Source organism: Epargyreus clarus, unplaced genomic scaffold, assembly GCF_041222505.1.
Source record: "Epargyreus clarus isolate Ecla_fem2 unplaced genomic scaffold, WU_Ecla_fem_2.2 ptg000034l, whole genome shotgun sequence".
Classification (NCBI taxonomy): Eukaryota; Metazoa; Arthropoda; class Insecta; order Lepidoptera; family Hesperiidae; genus Epargyreus; species Epargyreus clarus.
Genome location: NW_027332239.1, coordinates 1,533,077 through 1,552,322, shown reverse-complemented (window position 1 = coordinate 1,552,322; position 19,246 = coordinate 1,533,077). Strand labels below are relative to the sequence as shown.

The 19,246-nt window shown below is 33.1% G+C and overlaps 3 protein-coding genes across 14 annotated transcripts in view; 1 reads left to right on the top strand and 2 right to left on the bottom strand.

Annotated features, from left to right (window-relative positions):
* The window catches only part of LOC140756121 (adenylate cyclase type 2), a 161,146-nt gene that overhangs the window by 90,635 nt on the left and 51,265 nt on the right, over window positions 1-19,246 (top strand). The window lies entirely within an intron of this gene.
* Window positions 1-19,246, bottom strand: part of LOC140756122 (uncharacterized) — a 163,286-nt gene that overhangs the window by 101,880 nt on the left and 42,160 nt on the right. The window lies entirely within an intron of this gene.
* Window positions 1-19,246, bottom strand: part of LOC140756124 (uncharacterized) — a 50,111-nt gene that overhangs the window by 21,394 nt on the left and 9,471 nt on the right. The gene's annotated exons all lie outside the window — the stretch shown is intronic.

Genomic DNA, 19,246 nt, shown 5'->3' with positions numbered 1-19,246 from the left:
CCCATAAAACCTCCGTTAGGTTATAAGGATTTTTAATTATACCCTGAAAGCTTAAAATTCTCTCCGATAGAGCATGTGACTTTAGTCACTTCAAACTTCGCCCGTGTTTAAATATCAAACAACCATTAATCGTGTCTCCATTAATCTTGATCAATGGAGTATGCATCTCGTCGTTTTCGTAGTTCTTAGTCGATAGTTGTGGTCATGAAAGAGGTAAGTCAATTAATAGCTGTAGAACCACTAATGGAGTTTGAAATTCCGTAAAAGAGTATTTTTGGTTTGATCATAATAAATATGTTTCAATTTATTTCTCGATTACTATCAAAACAAAGTTTTTGTATTACGCCCTTATAATACGAGTATAATTGGTATTTTACTAGAAGATAAAAATAGAATAAATGATGATGGTAAGTTAGTAAAGTAAAGTTATATGCTAATTAAATTCTAACTTTCTGTAAAGGACGTATATATCTTCAGTATTTCTATGAGAAATTCAAACTGAGATAAGAATTTTAAAGATAGGTAAAGTGCAAAATAGAAACCGCAAAATGGTTACAGGGAATCTCTTTTGAAATTTACATTGAATCTCTTTACCGACGGAATATTTAAATACAGGTGGAAGAAGTAAATCTTAAATTTGAAAGCCATTATGCAGCTCTGCAGCTGTCGTAATGAGGAATTGAATTTGAATAAATCTTAGCGTTAACGGGATGAAATCTTAACAATTTACATTTTAAATCCGGGGGCGGAATGAGTGGTTTAGTTTAAATCTTTGTTCTTTGGATAGATCTGTCAAGCTCTTTAGCTCAAAAGTTGCGATGTTGGCACAGAATTTTAGATTCGATTCCCTATCAAATGTTTAAGATATTTAGTTTAGATTTAGTGGTATTTGTGCGTTTATTTATTATCGCTATTGATTATTGTATCTACAGATGTTTATTGAAAAATCGTAACAGAGTATTGAAATAAGTAATTGCTTGATTGCGGCAGAAGTGTGACAATGACAGCTTTTTTTTTCTTAACGAGGGGAAAACCTTCAAAAGGTACCCGACGACGTGGGAGCGACACCGGTTTATGTGGGATTTTTACCGCACTAAAACCCCCTCGGTGGCCGTCCTCAACGCTGAGCTGGGAGAGCAGTTTTTCGCGCCTCTCACACCATTGTTTTAGTCGCCCCTTTTAGTCCCGGAACTACAGGGACAGCGACAGAGACACATAAAGACCATAATTACTAAATCTCGGTCTTGCCAATATACCAAATTTCAGTGTGTTTATTGCCCTCCAACAAACTATCTCTTAATATGTACTATTGAAAGTACCTTATTATATATTGTTTAAAGTACCTAACTTCTACCTATAGTACAAGTCACGTATGTTGTGATGTTCGCGTATTTGTATTTGTATTATTATGCAAATTTCAAATATAAAAGCGAACGAGTTAGCCTGGTAACCCCCGGCAGCGACGTGTTATCAGTAATCGTTTATTCATAACGTCACGTGATCTATTAGGTAGTGTGACGAGTTTTGCTTTTACGATACTAAATATAAACTCATTTTAATTATTTTCACTTACACTAGTCATTCAGAACTATCGCTATGACTTATATGGCATATTCTATAACAGCATTTTGCGTATTACAAATTAAATGACGTATGCGTATTACAAATTGAATGTATCTTCTTAAAAACAAAACAACGTGAAAGAGAATCAGATCAGAGAGAATCAGAGATTAATTTGTAAATGTTTTTAAGGAAAATGTGTTCTTCTTTATGAATGAAATATCACGTAAAGCTGTGGAAAGTAAATGAAGTTCAAAATTAATTATTCAAAGAATCTCCTAATAAAAAATCTTGATTATAATTTGATATAGAATCCGTATTAAAAAGAGAGCTAATATTCGTCTTTGAATACGGGAATTTTCGTTAAAAATCAATTATTCTTAGATTATTCCTGTTTATCGTCTTAAATAATATATATATATATATATATATACTAACCTACCCAAATAATGTACATTATCTCATTATTTTAATATGTACTGCAAATATAACATGAAAAAGTAAGGTGTCAGTCCGTATGGAATTATACAGCAATCTCTTTGGTATTTCTCAATTTATATTTTCCTTCTTTGGCCTCACTTTTACTGAAATGTGAAATTAACATTCCGACATTATTTTCTCTACATTTTGAGTTTAAATGTCACAGAGATTATATATTTTTAGATTCGTAAAAAATATTCCGTTTAACGTTGTTATTTTTGTATTATTTTAAAAGAAAATAAAAACATAAGTAATCGTTATAAGCATAATTAGCTTATATTAAACTTTTGTTTGTATGCCACAAATATACGTTTAAAATGTTTTATATTTTAACACAATCTTTAATTTAACATATATAGGTACTGAAACAAATGCAAGAAAATGTGTTGTTTTGCAGTATCATTACATAATACTAGCTGACCCGGCAAACTTTGTGTTGCCATATAAATAAAAAATGATATGGGTAAACAACCCTTATCACTTAGGGCTATGAAAAATAGATAGTAGCTGATTCTCAGACATACTGAATACGCCTATAAAATTTGGTGAAAATCGGTAAAGCCATTTCGGAGAAATACGGTAACTAACATTGTGACACGAGAATTTTATATATCAGATGTATAATTTCCAAACAGCTTTCCAGCCTAGTTGGATAACTATAGAGTAATTTAAATAGGGATGTTTGTGTTAAAATATTAGTTGCAGGATTTGCCCCCAGTCATACTAACATATAAAGCTACATAAACTTCTAAAATTCCACATTCGTTAAATATATTTATGACAATACATCCTTTTATTTCAGTATTTCTGATTCAGACAGGTAAACACCGGTCTGAGGACGGTAATGGTGAAAATTTGTCATAATCTTCGCTTAGAATTATTCCACGAAACACTATATGATTCACTGGAGAGAGTCATAGGAAAAATAAATATAGTTTAAAAAACTAAAAAACACGCTTTTATGTTAAAATCAACTAAAAAGCAAAAAATAATCTTCAATCTAGGAATCAATTAAGGAACAGTAAATAGTATCATTGTGGAAAAAGTGTGGGGTGCTCCATTTATCAGGTTCGAAAAGCGCCCCACACTTTTTCCACAATTATACTATTTACTGTTCCTTAATTGATTCCTAGATTGAAGATTATTTTTTGCTTTTTAGTTGATTTTAACATAAAAGCGTGTTTTTTAGTTTTTTAAACTATATTTATTTTATTATTTTTAGTATTTGTTGTTATAGCGACCACCATCATGCATCGTTTGTAAAAAAATCAAGTGTCTATCTATTACGGTTTAAGAGATAAAGCCCTGTGACTCAAGAACAGACAGCGGAGGGTTTCGTTTTATCCTTTGAGTACGGAATCCTAAAAATCATTCTACAAGATGGCATTATAGATATGTTTCAGTACATTTGAGTTATAGGGAAATAATATTATTATTTTCCAAAGCTAAAAATCAATCTAGTAACTTTGCCTGAACGCTCCATAAGGCGCTTTCTCTCGCCTCGAAAATCGTTAATCCTGAGGATATTGATAAGGACAATGGTACAAAATTATTAAAATCGTGTATTGTCATCGGTCCTCAATAAATCTACAAAGTTTGAACGAAATCTGGCCGTTTAAAGTGGGTCAAAATCGCGCCCAAAGAAGTCGGTTACAAACATACAAACAAACATACAGGTGAAGCTAATAAAAAGCGTGTAATAATTAGGGAAATAAACGAGTATACGAGTAATTATGGCCGGTACCTGATTCGTAATTTGCTTAATATACCTATACTTTATTTATGTCTGGTGAAAAAGTACTCTTAATGTGGATTGAATTTCCTTCTGAGGTATTCCTTGAGCTCTATGACATGGGGCTCTTCAAGAAGGGTGTAAAAAGAGCTTTCCTTCAAAGCCGGCGATGCATTGGCCACTGCTTTGGCGCCATTGTTTTCCGCCAGATAGCACGTCTGGCTTATCGTTAGGTATACAGAAAAAGAAATAAATCATAAGACCCTCTTAGAGCCCTAATTTAAACGTGTTGCCCATGTTTGTGTCCGATTTCAGAAAAAAACTGTGTTGCCACTAATCCGGAGAACACTTCTGAAATAAATTGAGTGGTTTCATACAAGTAGTGTAAATACTGCGCACTCGTTTGATTAAAGTATTATATGAGGCGTTACAAAGAACCAATCGATTTTACGCTTGACCGATAACCTTATTTACTGCATTAATAACTAGGCACTGTAATTCCAAGTTATCTGAACTAAATACGTCATATTTACTTACATCAGCTAGTTTCTAGCTTACGTTTGTTTTCTGTTTAAGAACGTAAATTACCTACTTATTAAAGTTGTATAGAAACAGGCGTAAAGCAACGTCAGGTGGTAATGGGCATTATATTTTCATACTTCAAGCTTGCACTAGATATTTACAATCAACGCCAAATAGGATCAGAGTCCTACCTGAGTTAAGCCACAGATGGTCGCTATCTCTGATGACTTAGTTGGAACGTCTCGTATAAGTGTTTTTCCTTTAACACTTCGTTCTGACTAAGACACGGCCATAAGGCCAATATAGATGTATTCGTGGAAGACTGGAAGTTCAGTAAACTAGCAACCGAAGGCTCTACTACCTAGAAAATATAAAAAACTGCTGTTTGAATGACATATGAGTGATGATAATATGTATACCGGAATAGATATTGTGTTAAGTGGTACTAAACTGCACAAATATCAACATACATTTACATGCTGTTTCAATAAAGTACTATCGATCAAAGGATTACCTTGCAATTTGCACAATCTGCGAAAAAGTCATAATCATTGTTTACTTCAATGATTTTGTATTATGTAGCTTAGAACGCATTATATAGCATGTTATGTATTACTAGTTATCCGTATGGATACGGTTATCCCTATGTAGGTATGTGAAATCCAAGCTAGCTACATTCTAATACAATAGATACATACGTAAATTAACCGATTTGCTACAGACCTAATCATATCAATACATCAGTCTTTTTCTGGTAATGTATAAGAAAGGCCTTAACATAGTTTATACTTTATATGCATAGAAACAATATAACATACAATATTAATACATGTATTTGAATGCCTCTGAAGACTAAGTTGTAATTTCTCTGATAAGTCCCCTTGCTATACCCTTCATATACAGCAGCGCTTAGCACTGCTGTTAATAGGCTGAAACACATGTGACGGTAGTGCCACCGTCCGTGAAGCATAAAAGGGTTTTCTACCACCTAGCATGATTAGACACAAGGTAAATTGTACTTAAAATACCCCTAATGTATGTAAAAATCTTGAATGAACTATGACTACTATTAAAAAATAGTAGTCTTTCCTGTAAACTTTTTGTAACCAAACGCATCAAACAAAGGAATCATTGAAAGTACAATTGCCCTTACAAAAAACGTAGTGTCATTGTACTATCACTATTGTTAACTAATGACTAAGTATTAGTAGATGTTGCAGTTATTCATCGGCTTTGTCAGTTAATAAGTAGTTAGGATAAGTAGTAGTGAGTAAGCTTCGCACGACGTCTTAAGTTAAAAAAGATAGGTATCTTTTTTTAATTTATGAGATATCTATATATAATCTATGATAAAACAGCTTGGGACTGATCAATAACAAAATTATTAGTTAATTAAGAAAATGTCAAAGTGAACAAACTTCTTTTTTAGATAGGTATGTGTAAACCAAGATACTGTAGCGAATGCTTATATGTAAAAATGATGGCATTTTAAAAAAGAGGGGAAAACAGAGTAATTATTATTAAAAAAAAGACAAACCCACTGAGTTTCTTACCGGATCTTCTCAGTAGAGGTCGCGTTCCGATCCGGTAGTAGTTTAAGAAAATATTGTAACTGACAATTTGTAAGTGCCGCCATTGGCCTGTACAAAATAAATATATTTTATTTCATATATGTCTTATAATATATGTATAAATCTCTTAGGATATCTCCATGCTAGATGATAATGGTACAAACTTTTTATCTTCTGTTTAGTGGCATAGATGTATAACAACATAAACAATGACATCATTGATTATTATTTCATCTTTCACATAATATTATTATTATAGTATTTATAAAGCTACCGTTTTCGATGGTGTTATTTACAAATCAGCTTTTATATACAACCACGCTACCAATGCGTTTATGAATTTCAATTTACTATTACGTAAGTCATTAAGGTTAGCTTAAAATACCTAGCAATTATTTTGAAAACTTGCGAGAAAAATATTTTCATAACATTGAAAGTTGAAAACAATCCACTTGACCCTTTCAACTCCCTTTTATTACAGTTTAAAACAAATTATTTTGAGTTATGATCAATATCTACAGATTGAATTTTAGTTTGAAGATGTTTATAGATAGTTTGAAATTAAAAGCTTTCAGATTAAACTATTTCTAGGCTAATATCTAATAGCTAGGTTTAGGCGGTTTCATTGAGATGGAATTTATTATAACATAAGGCTTGTTTTGCCTATGAGGAATGTATTTCCAAAAATCCTTCTTAGAACTTATCTCTTAACTCTTGTGTAAAATTTACTTTTAGACCCATGGGTTTAAGGTGAGTTTTATCTTTTACGCATTATTAGAGTATTAACATCTAAAGTTAAGGGCCTAAACGATATGACGAAGAAGCGGGTCGTGGGTTCGAATTGAAGAACTATTACTTTTCTATGCCTCTAGTTAAAATGTAATCATTTCTATTGTTAATAATACACGACCTAAAATTTTAAAGTTTAGCGACTACTAGCGTGTCTTATGATAAATGTCTTACATCACACGTCAGTGAGGAAGCAAGACATAGGAAATCGATTAGCGACTTGGAAGAAGCACGATATTTCCGTCAAAAAGTTTGAAATTGCACAAAAACCTCCATTCAACGGGCTGTGTTATTCAACCGCTCTCATTTCCTTCTTGCCAGTTTCAAAATGGTCTTTAGATTACGGTGTAGTGAAAGTTTGGCGATAGGCAAGCGATGTTGCTATGAAATTTTAAAGAAAGCCAAGAAATCAATTTATAAAAACTTTCAGTATTCGAACGCGGGGTTGTTGCGGGATGATTTTTAGTAATGTTTAATTTTAAATCATTACAATTAACAAAATCCTATATTTCAAAATTAACAATATTTGACTATCAATCAATCAAAGTATTATTATTTATTCGTTCAGAATAATGTTATTATTTACATAATCTGTGTTATCTTCACTATGTATAGAGCATTTATTCAACTCCTAAAGGCATTAAAGTTCCCGTTAATAAAGTATTTATGTGGTAAATGCAAATACATTATACTATGATAATTTTAAATACATTTAAAAATAATATATCTTCAAAGTCGCGGTAAAAGTTAGTACTTACTATTTCTTCATCGCATATCTCTCACTGGTCGTATATCCTAACTTTCATTGCTTGCCACACCGCAACGGTTCGACGACGGTGTCGCAAAAGGCCACTTAGCTGATCGCCGTTCGATTCCCGGCCAGTTGAAGGAAACTTTTAACGCAATCGCGGAAATTACACACAATACCTAGCAACACATCATCTTTGAAGCCTCTGTATTTAGGTAACTCTGCTTTACATAATAATGTCTTGCTGACTTCGCGCTTGCCAAACCGTCATAATTTTAAAGGTGGTAGAACACGGTGTGGTTCCACTTCGGCGGCATCACCGCCACATCTATTTCAGCCTAATGACAGCAGTGTTACGCGCTGCTGTGTTCTGGTTAGAAGGATGTGGTAAGGGAGACGTAGTTTTCTGAGGCATTTCAGCTTAGTCCTTAGGGGTAGCAGTGCTTCTTAGGCCGATCTCAAATAGGAATCTAGTATTATCTGGGCTTGATTACAGATGTGTACGGAAGGCAATAGCCACTTATCATCAGGTGGAAAGCATCCCTGTGTGCTACTCTTATTATATTATATAAAAAATCAATCGCGTAGATAGAGTGTTTGACTACGTTTATGTAGGTTCGCAAACACGTGTAGCATAGCTTTTGATCAAGCCGCTTGTAAAGGCTTGGAGTTTTCGGCAAACGCCAAGCGGACGCGACTATTGAATATATTGCTTTGTTGTAAAGTCATACAATGTCATAATTATTGTAATTAATTTGCTGTTGAATAAGTCATGATATTAATGAAATAATTCGATGTTGTAATGAAATAGCATTTCATGAAAATTGATTATTCTATTCATTTTCCTTCCTTCAATGATCAGCTGCTGTTTTCACAATTGATAGGTAATTTTGTTCATTTGTGTTTGTGGTGACGCACCAGCCGTCAGTCGAACGCGAAGAACGAACGCTATATAAGGCCACTTTTTTTTTTCTTTTTTTTTTATAATATAAGAGTAGCAGACAAGCAAGCAGTCCACCTGATGGTAAGTGGCTACTGCCGCCCATGGACATCTGTAAACAATCCCAGATAGGATTAAATATTCCTACTTGAGGTCGGCCACAGATGCGCCGCTACCCCTGAGGACTAAGCTAGAACGCCTCGGAAAAGTCTATCTCCCTTACCACACTCTTCAAACCGGAACACAGCAGCGCCTAACACTGCTGTTATTAGGTAGAAATAGGTGTGGCGGTGGTGCCGCCGGAGTCGAACCACAAAGGGTTCTACAACCTTCAAACTATATTTCCTACAAAGGGTTCTACCACCTTCAATAATAGAATAAATATACTAATAAATATATTTATAGAATGTTACACAGCCTTTAAAATAATAAAGCACTAATAACTCAGTAGGTCCCCGACGTTGGAGTATCAGGTTCGAATCTAACGCATAATGCATGCGTTCAAACTTCATAATTGCGAGTTAAAAATTAAGCAGCACTTGTTCTTTCTACGCTTGCAAAATGGACAGACGTAAGCTTTCTTGAGATACATGCCCAGTAGTGGGCAATATAAATGATAACAAGAAACCAGCGTCGGTCTTCGTAAGTGCTAACAAATCAAATTTAAATATCCTGCATCATTAATTTAAGTACCAAATGAATATCAATGTTATTTATGACGCAAGTATGATAACTGGTCGACTGCGTACGTCACGTATCAGTTTAGAATACTATAACGGGATCATACGATATTATATACAATATTGATATTATATATTATATTTCATATATTAATTATTTTAAATACCTACTTGTTTATAAAACAAACCTTTTGTTATCGTAAACACAAAATGATATTATATGATGTTACTCAATATATTTTAAAAAGATTTACTGGCATCACAAACTAAGTATCAGACAAACATACATATAAACCGTTATAAGTCAATCATATGTAAATAAAACGTAACTCCGCATCCACGCCCTTGCCAAACCTAAACAAATGATCACGAATTTAAACGTGTGGATAGTTTTCGGTAGTATACCAATTTGTACACAACAAATTAAGTAATTTGTAAAGGTTTAGAGTTGCGGTAAGTGCAAAGCGAGAAAACGTGGCAAATAGATAAATCGCAAATAAATAAAATCTAAGTGCCTGTTTCTGATTTGTAAATATTATGTGTCAATCTCTAATCGCAAATGCTTATTTACACAAAACCTAAATAAGATATCTAGTATTACCTCTCTGTCTCAATACGATATTTGGACAATGATGGCATAATTTTGAAACGGGTTATATTACATTTGGATTTCGTTAAAAATATTTTCGAATCATTTACAAAATTATGCAGTACCAAAATATTCAGAACAAATGCGGTATTGCATTACTGCCAAAATTGGGTAAGGTGTTTTACCACTCCGAATAAATACCTTCAGGTCAACCACAACAATTAAATCGTTAACCTTTAGTTACCCTTTATTACTGATTAAATAAGGTCTCTGAATTATTACAGGGAAATTAATAAGATTATTTAAAATTTTATACGTATGTAGAACATTATTTAAATTAGACGGATATTTAAAGGGATCGGAAACCTTCGAAGGAATACGAAGTTATATAAACAATTTCAATAATATTCGAATGTTATGGATTTTTCATTGTAAATGGAGGTAATTTGAATCAGTATCACGTTTTAAGCGGCTTTTATGTATAATGGTATAATTAATTCATACGGAATCAACCCACCGTATGTGGCGTTAGGACGGTGTTATGTCCGATATTTAAAATCGGATAGATTAAGGGACTCGCCATATTTATTCATGTAATTGATATTATGTGATGATTAATTAATGTAATGATATTATTAGAAGAAGCTTTACGTCTAGACAGATATTATGCAACAAAAATCAAGTAATAAAATGTTCAAAATGTATGTATGTTGTTTGTATGTTCAGCATATTTTTGAGGAATGGAACATAAAAGAACAACAACGTAAATTACGGATATAAAAATTAAAAATAGCTAAATAATTATTTGATGAATTGTATGAATAAATTAGTGAATGAATGAATAAATTTTATAGGGCAGTTGAAGTGGTTCAGTTTCAGAGTCAAGGGATGGGAGTTTTTTACATCTATCTTAAGTATCGTTTATTTCGTGCATTTTGTATTTTGGTTTGTAACTGTTGCCTTCAGTGGCACGGACGTTAAAATGGAATGTTGATAGGACATCCATCATATGAGTACCTACATATTATTCGTTCCATGCATTTCAATATATTATGTATCTGAATAGAATCTTAAGCGTCTTGCAGCGCCGGTGCAGTCAGGTGTTTTGTCCATTAATATTAATAATGTTTTTATTTATTTTCCCATAATTGCATTCATCCATTGTCGTATGTACACCGCTATGTAAATTCTACTGTTTCCGAATGCCAACGCGTGTTTTGCTTCCGTTAGGATTGAACATGTAAATATATGCGTGGGACTTTGTTTTTTGTGTATTTTACTAGTATGTTATTACTGCGCTTTAGTATTACGTTGTTTGTAGGTACAACAATGAAGCTTTATGGATAACTGCATAGTAGAATTTAAAAGGTAAGTCTACGAATAGATACTTATTTAGGTAGGAATATCAAACTATACAAGGTTTAATTGTAAAGTTGGATTTTGTATGTCTATGTGTGACTCGAATTTTTGAAGATTTCTAACTCCAACACTAATACTAATACGCAAGGACCTGGTAGCAGTAAATTCTTTATTTGGACTTTTGCCTGGCCGGAGATCGAATCAGGGACTCACAAAGTGTTACCATCGAATCATAATACAATAATCGTGCAGCAACATTATTTGTTGCCGTTTACAATTATTAATAATCTATAACAGATAACACAAATTCACAAGACCATTATATACAATGAAGCAGCGAAACCGTCAACACGGCATTCTACCGGTTATGAGCCAATATCTAAAGTGTTGTGCAAAGATTGGTTCGTGGTTCACCAATAAACCAACACGTCGCCACCGCATGCTCGAACCAGAACGCACCAGCCGTTCTACATTCAAATCGATACATTCTCGTTAATCCATTCTCATTTTGTTAACATACGAGATAGAATTTGTTAATTCCATTCTGAATTTGTTAACACGATCACGTTGCTTGTATAAATTGAAGTTAACGTGGGGTATATAGTTATTGTATTCTTATATATTAGCGATGGTTTGTTAATCTTTTATGTGACGGAAAAGCCAAGACATCAAGTTCTTTTAGTGGTAAGTGGATACTGCTGCCCTTGTACATATATCACGAAATCCACGCATGATAGAAGGAAATGTATGAAGATTGTGATACTCGGGTTTAAATAAATGCTATCTTTGTAAGGTATGTAGTTTTATGGTCAAAACATAAAACAGAAAAATGCGATGCAATCTGTTGCGATGCGATTTTGTGTGACAAACTTCTACTATCCCACCAATCCATGGTTCTATATCGATTCGCAAGTTCTTGCGAATCGTGCGAGGTGATAGAATTCTAAGACGCGTGGTAGTAATTTTGTTTTGTATTGTGACCCTTTAAGGCTAAAGATAAAATTTAAGTAAAATGTTTTTCGACATTGTTTGCAAGATTGACCTCCCCGACCTACGAGGGTAATCACCTAAAGATATTTGAGAGAATTTGAATTATTGTTTATTTGACTAAAATTAATAATATAATAACATTTTTGGGGATTCCATGTATCCATAACTACAAAAGGTGCAAATGAATATTTTAACAATACTTTTAATATTTAATGAGTATTCAATCATGAGACGTGAGGCATAGAGATGGAGTGTTTCTCCCGAGGACTAATACAGAACGGTTTCAAAAAGTGAATTAGCCTCAATACACGATTCAAATATAACACAGTAATGTTACAGAATCGGTATCTTAGCAGTATATAGTACATATACTTATTTAGCATACTTAGTATTTAGCAGTAGATAGGAATATCTGATGTACCTGATATATGTGGTATACCTACAAGTATGTGTGACCATCTTTCAAATAGCGATGTTATACTAATAATAATATACTAAATAATTTATCGTAAAAACATGTGTACGTAGTATATATGTAGTTATCTTTAATAAAGTATATAAACCAACACACCCATTTTAATACAAACAAAAGATGTCATTTGAATTGGAGCGATTGTCTTATCAAGAATGTTTTATATAAACTTCCTAAAATTTATCTCAACGAGATTGTCGCTTCATCTACTGACACATTTTCTCGACTGGTTTATTATTGTGTACAAGATACAATAATTAGATTATACAACTAAGCGTGTGTTAATTGAGGCGCTATGTTGAAATATTTAGGTGTATAATTGCGTGAACTGTTTTCGCTTAGCTGTCATACAGTGATGAATAATTTGAGTTCAAAACATTGATGATTATTGTGATAAAATCTCAGATTACTCTTTATAGGTAACACACTTAACATAGTTATTAAATTAGATGGTGAGTTAGGAGTTACTAATGTGGGATTAGATAGTAATTGAATATCTAACAAAATCATTTTACTTTCGAGTTTATGGCTATTAATAAAATAGAAAATTTAAGATCAAAATCTGTATGTTAAAAAATATCAATTAAGGAATTTCAAAGACACTTGACTTCCAAGAAATTTAATTATTTGGATTCCATGCTGTTCCAAAAATATTATTAGAATCAATATGCTCTGGAGCTGCCTATTCTTTATTAATATAAAAAGTGTGGCAAATATCTTACATTCCGAAACTACCTCATAGCATTACAAATGTATTATATTCATAAGAACGGATATGGAACCGGACTTTGAAGGACCGCCAGAGGTCCACTTTGACGCACTGCTTCAAGAACAGTAAGCCTTTTGCCTTGAAGCTACTAAATCTATTTATTTCTATTATTATTTATATGCTTCCCCACGAAACTTGAATACATACTCAATTAAACGGGATTTTAATTCATTCATTTTAATTCAAGTAGCCACTTTTTATGCAAGATTTTATAGCCCTCTGAATAAACTGATTGAGAAAAAAATATTCAATAGTAAATTATGAACCCCGACAGTAACCGATAAATATGTCGTAAAGTAACTTATTTATCTATAATTAATTATTGCAGACGTTAATAAATTTTCTCGGCTAGAATTTTTATTTCTACCTTTTCATTTTAATATCACATTGTTAATTAAGATTAAAAGCGTGATATAATATCCCTACACTAGTATTTTATCTCGATAGATAATTTCTAAATAACATCATCAGCTGGTCACACAAACACTGCAAAAATAAAAGGATACATGTTCCATCATTTCTTCCCAATTGAATTTTATATACTTTAATTAATAACCAAGAACGTTAGCTGACTGTATCTCAGTGGAAAGATTGTCAGCTGAAGGGTCTAAATCAGAAGTCATACGGGGCCATCTAATGCCTCCAAAGGTATTTAAATAGCTAGATACAGCTATCGAGATTTTTATCGCCTGAATGAAGTACTTTCGAAGATATATCTGCATTTTTAAATAAATAATTTCAAGCTTACCGATCTGCGGAATAGCAGCATTTTAGATTCGCGCCTGAGATTTTGATAATCTCTCACTCCATAGCAACACTGTTCCTCCTCCTCGTCCGAGCTCGGCACATGATAATATGTGACGTGTCTTCTCATTTTTATACTTAATATATTTTTTTTACACTATTTCACGTAGTTTTCCGAAACTGTTACCCGACTAAAGATCTGCGGATTTAGTAAGGTAACTAGATTATATATGAACAGATTTTTTCTATAATTTCCATGATTTATTATTGTTCTGAGAAGTATCAAAACTTCATTGATTCAAACACGATTTTAGTTGGGAAATATCTTTTTCAGCGAATTCAAACACGGCTTTCTATGCAGCAACAAAATACCATTTGACGGCAAAATATAGAGCAAGAGGCAAGTTTTTATCGAAATTGCTTTTATTATTTTCTGGCAACGAGCTACCGGTGGCCAGTATCGGAAAGAACTAATAGAAACTGAGTGTTGCCTACAAAAAGTTTCACAATTGCCGTCGCAAAAAATCGTAAACCAATCATTGTGAATCGAAGACAATGAGGTATTTGCGTACACAGCAACAGTTATTTGGGTACGTTTATGTACATGCCGATTTAATATTTTGCCTTATAAGCAGTATAGAAGAAGAGACTGAATATTAGGATTTATGTAAGTGCTAAGCACATATTCTCAAAAATAAAAATAAGAAATTGACACTGATGGCAGACTAGGATTCCCTGTCGTGTGCAGTGTACATTCATTAAAATCATAACACCCACACCTAACCTCAGGAGACCAATCTAAATTAATAATTTTGTATTCTTTAAATTAATAATTTATTATACTTTTTGTATCAGACCGACATGATGAGCACGGAACACGTGCGCCAAACACTTGTACAAAACCGTCAAGAAACGATACGTCAAGTTATTACAACAATCTCATTCTTGTATATACGACGTCGACACCGCTTGATTTACGCAGATGTATCGGGGATCCCCATTATAACCACTTATACCTAGCGGCACTAAGGTTCTTCTCACGATCATTTCGATTACGAATGTTTCCGTGAAACACACGAATGTTTATCTTCCCGGCTTCCCGTCCGCTAGTCCCATCCGTTCGCTATCTCTTTCTGTTGGCTGTTCTCTTCCCTTTCCTGATTACGAATCTATTAGTGATCATTTAAAATAAACATGCTTTAATTATTTTGAATGTGGGAATTAGTTGCTTTGTATAAGCACGTATTATAGTTACAGTACCTATATTAGGAGAACTTGAAGTTGATTGGAGATGCGTAGGACAGTGTCTTGAAGAAAATAAATTGTCAAATCGATAGTCCGTCTTTGGTAGGGATAACATTGGATAGATTGATTATTAATAATAAATAATAAATACTTGTGGAATGACCCCACCTCTCATTAAGAAGCTATAGCTACGCCCATGGTCATGGCCATAAGTCGGTGCTAGGCGACTTCAATTTCACAAATAAACAGACATTTGTAAAATAATAACCCGATTGTTTTAAAATATATTCTATGTCACTCCTACAACTTTTTATTTTTTTATAATATAGGAGTAGCAGACGAGCATGCAGTCCACCTGATGGTAAGTGGCTACTGCCGCCCATGGACATTTGTAATCAACCCCAGATAGGATTAGATATTCCTACCTGAGGTCGGCCACAGATGCGCTGCTACCCCTGAGGACTAAGCTGGAACACCTCGGAAAAGTCTGTCTCCCTTACCACACCCTTCAAACCGGAAAACAGGACGCCCTAACACTGCTGTTATTAGTTAGAAATAGGTGTGGCGGTGGGGCCGCCAGAGTCGAACCACAAAGGGTTCTACCACCTTCAAAAATCAGAGGAATTCAACGATAACTCATATGTTAAAATGTTTAGCCTATAGGACGTGACAAAGAATGAGACATACATACATACACTCAAACATACATACGTTCAAAATACTCTCCCTAGTCAGGTAAAAAAATATTGAAACAATAATATCATAACAATAATAATACTATTTAAAAGCCTTAGCCGACCGAACAAAGAATTCAAGGTAGGTACATGTGAACGACCTTATTTCGGTACTTCCGTTCTTATAACCTTCGCCGTTTGCGAGAAAACATCAAATTACCCATTTATTATTATTTTATAGAAATAATATTTGTTAAAATACCTTATGCACAGATTATTCGAGTACGTAGGTTTTGTTTTGGAAATAGCATAAAAGCAGCGGACTTGCATATAAGTCAACCATCTTAATCTTCACCTGTGATTGACTTCAGGTAGAAGTGCTTTTCTGTACGGAATTAGTTATACCCATGGGTGGCATTGACCACTTACCTTAGTAGATTGTGTACTCGATTGCAACTTAATCCTTTTTAAAATATGAAAGAGTGAAGAAACACATACAGGTCCATAGACTCACAAGGACCTCAGAACCTAACCCAAACCAGAAAAATTGTCTAAATCTATTACTTAAATACATACCAAATCGGTAATTAAAGACGGAACCTATGTAGGTATTATTATCATTTCATCACGCGATTTTCCAAAAACATCAGCGAACTTTACATAAAGTGCAAATAGGAACAAACAACGTTGAACCCCTCCGTTGTTTACCATCGTATTCATATTATTTCGAGTACAAGTATACAACCAGACGCAGACGTACAGACAGGCCTATTTCTGTATAGTGAGTCACGGTGTCTCATCGGAACCGCGTGTTTACGGATGCTTGGAATGTAAGGGATTTTTAGGATTCGCTACAAAATTGTATTTTAAATATTATTGAAGTAATATTTATTAAATAATATAATTATGAAATTGAGAATGTGTTTATCTAATAAAGTGTTTGCATAATAGTTACTGATTAATTTATCAGTAATTATTTATAATTGGTTTTTAATTGCCAATTGAATTTATGTGATCTGAATTAAATAGTAATAGTTCATATTAACTACACATTAATTTTATTATGCTATTTAGAGTAAAACATGTAATTTTACGTGTCAGAAAGATAAATGTTGGTTATTGTAATTTGAATAATTTAAATAATCATTATTTGTACAATCTCTCATCATACCAGTACCTCCTCCTATATCGTGAGTGTCATTAATATAGGTAGTAGTAAAATATTGAATAAGAATAAAGGTGAAGTTCATAATTTATAACAGGAACTCTATGAGTTTCAGACTATTATGATGACAGCTTTGCTATGTGGGCTGTCAATAACTAATCTGAATTTAATAGATGTGAGCAATGCCGTGTCACATTAGTAGCACATAATGTGTTTTTTTATTATTATTTTTATTTTTATGATTTGACAAAAAAACATTGTTACTAGTCTATGTATGAAAGAGAAGAATAAGGATTGAAAATAAATATGGAAAATGTGAAAAAAATGCGGCCAACCAATGCTTTATAATTTGCGATAAAATGTTGTGACAGTGGTGCTACGAACAAAGGCTTCTAACATTACTACATTGTAGTACTTTCGTGAGATGAAATGAATATTTGTAGACAATGAGTCACGGTGTGTCATTGGGAGTCTGTGTTTATTATAACGGTCATTTACCACCGGATGCTGCGCGTCTCTGAAGGATTCTTGGTCCTTGATCTTAAAATAGACTCATTGGAGACAACAAACGAACATGCAATCCATGGATGGTAAATAAAAACTGCTTTCCACATCTGTGATCAACTTCAGGAAAGATTACAATCCTATCTGAGGTTGGACTAAGCTGGAACACTTCGAATAAGTAAGTTTCCCTGACTACATAACTACCTATGTTTGAGTGAGTACTACTCTCCATGGAAATCTGTGATCTACGCCAAATAGAACTCTTATTCCAGGACTAATTTACAGACTTATCAAACGAAGTGGCTTAGTAAATATATAATATTCTCAGAAAACTCTGCATTATTCATGTTTACAGTAACGAGGAATAGGTTGTGAGAGACTTCTTCCTCAGGTAGTCTCAAAGCGCTTTGCAATTATAAAGCTTTTCAAGCGCTTTCCTTATAAGCCGGCGACTCCTGTGATATTGTAAGATGCTTGTATGGTTCATTATTAAGTTTTAATCTGTAAATTGGCACACAAGCATTTAACATTTAACAACATAAAGAAGTAATATAAAGTTGTGAGGTTCATTATCGAACATTCACCAAAAATGCCTTTTTTTATTATTATTTAACGATCTGCGCCCCGCGGTTTCACCCGCGTTTAAAGGTTCTCTGCAGATTTTATGAGAGCTAATTGTTTTTGTGCGAAATCCTAATTGTTTCCTATAACGTCTATAATTACTTCCTATAACGTCAACTTACTGCCAGTGAAAGTTCCGTCATAATCGGTCCAGTCGTCTCGGAGATTAGCGGGAATATACAGACATATAGATTTTTTTTTAATTTTTTTTTTGTTATAAGTGCCGGATATATTTTTATTTGCAATTAAATGCTGTTATTTTGACAATACCGACAGACACTTCAATTTTGTTTACTTGTATAGGTATTCAATATACAAGTCAGTCACTTCTTTAAATAGTAATAACCAAATTAGTCAATTAGCCCAGACTTAGATTGCATGCAAAGCTATCAGTTTGCATTTAAATGTTTAGGTCAATCTTGCAAATTCGATGCAGGTGATATTTTGCATATTTTCGCGTAATGGAAACTCACAAGAATACATTAATCTTTGAATTATGCAAAGTGTGGAGATAAGAATATATACCCACCGAACACAATATTTAAATCAATATAATTAAAATTCAACAAGTCACCGTCTAACCTATTACTTATTTTATTGTTTTAATCAATATACTTACAAATAGAGAAGATACTATATTTTAGTTTGAATTGTGTATTTGGGTTCATTATTATGCCTTCCGCCTAATACAAAATATAAGACGTTTTTTAAGGTTCTATAAGATTACTTCACATCGTGTTCCTAGCATCGGGAAGTACCGAAATAAAAATATGTCTCTATAAATAAATTAAATTGTTATTAAGAATGATTAAAACAAAACCAATTTATAAATGTCTTATTATTTAGTTGCAAAATGGCAAAACATAAAAACCCGTTATTTTATTTATATATTTATTTCTATATCTATCTGTATATTTGTCTGTCTGCGAGCTAACCTTGAAAACAGTTGGATCGTTATAACGGTATTTTTGATGCAAATTAAGTAATATATCATATATTGTGGTTGCCTAGACTACAAATTAATTCGAAAATATCTAATTTTTTTATATAAAAATAAAAAATTAATATCTTAAACAACAATATAAACTAGGT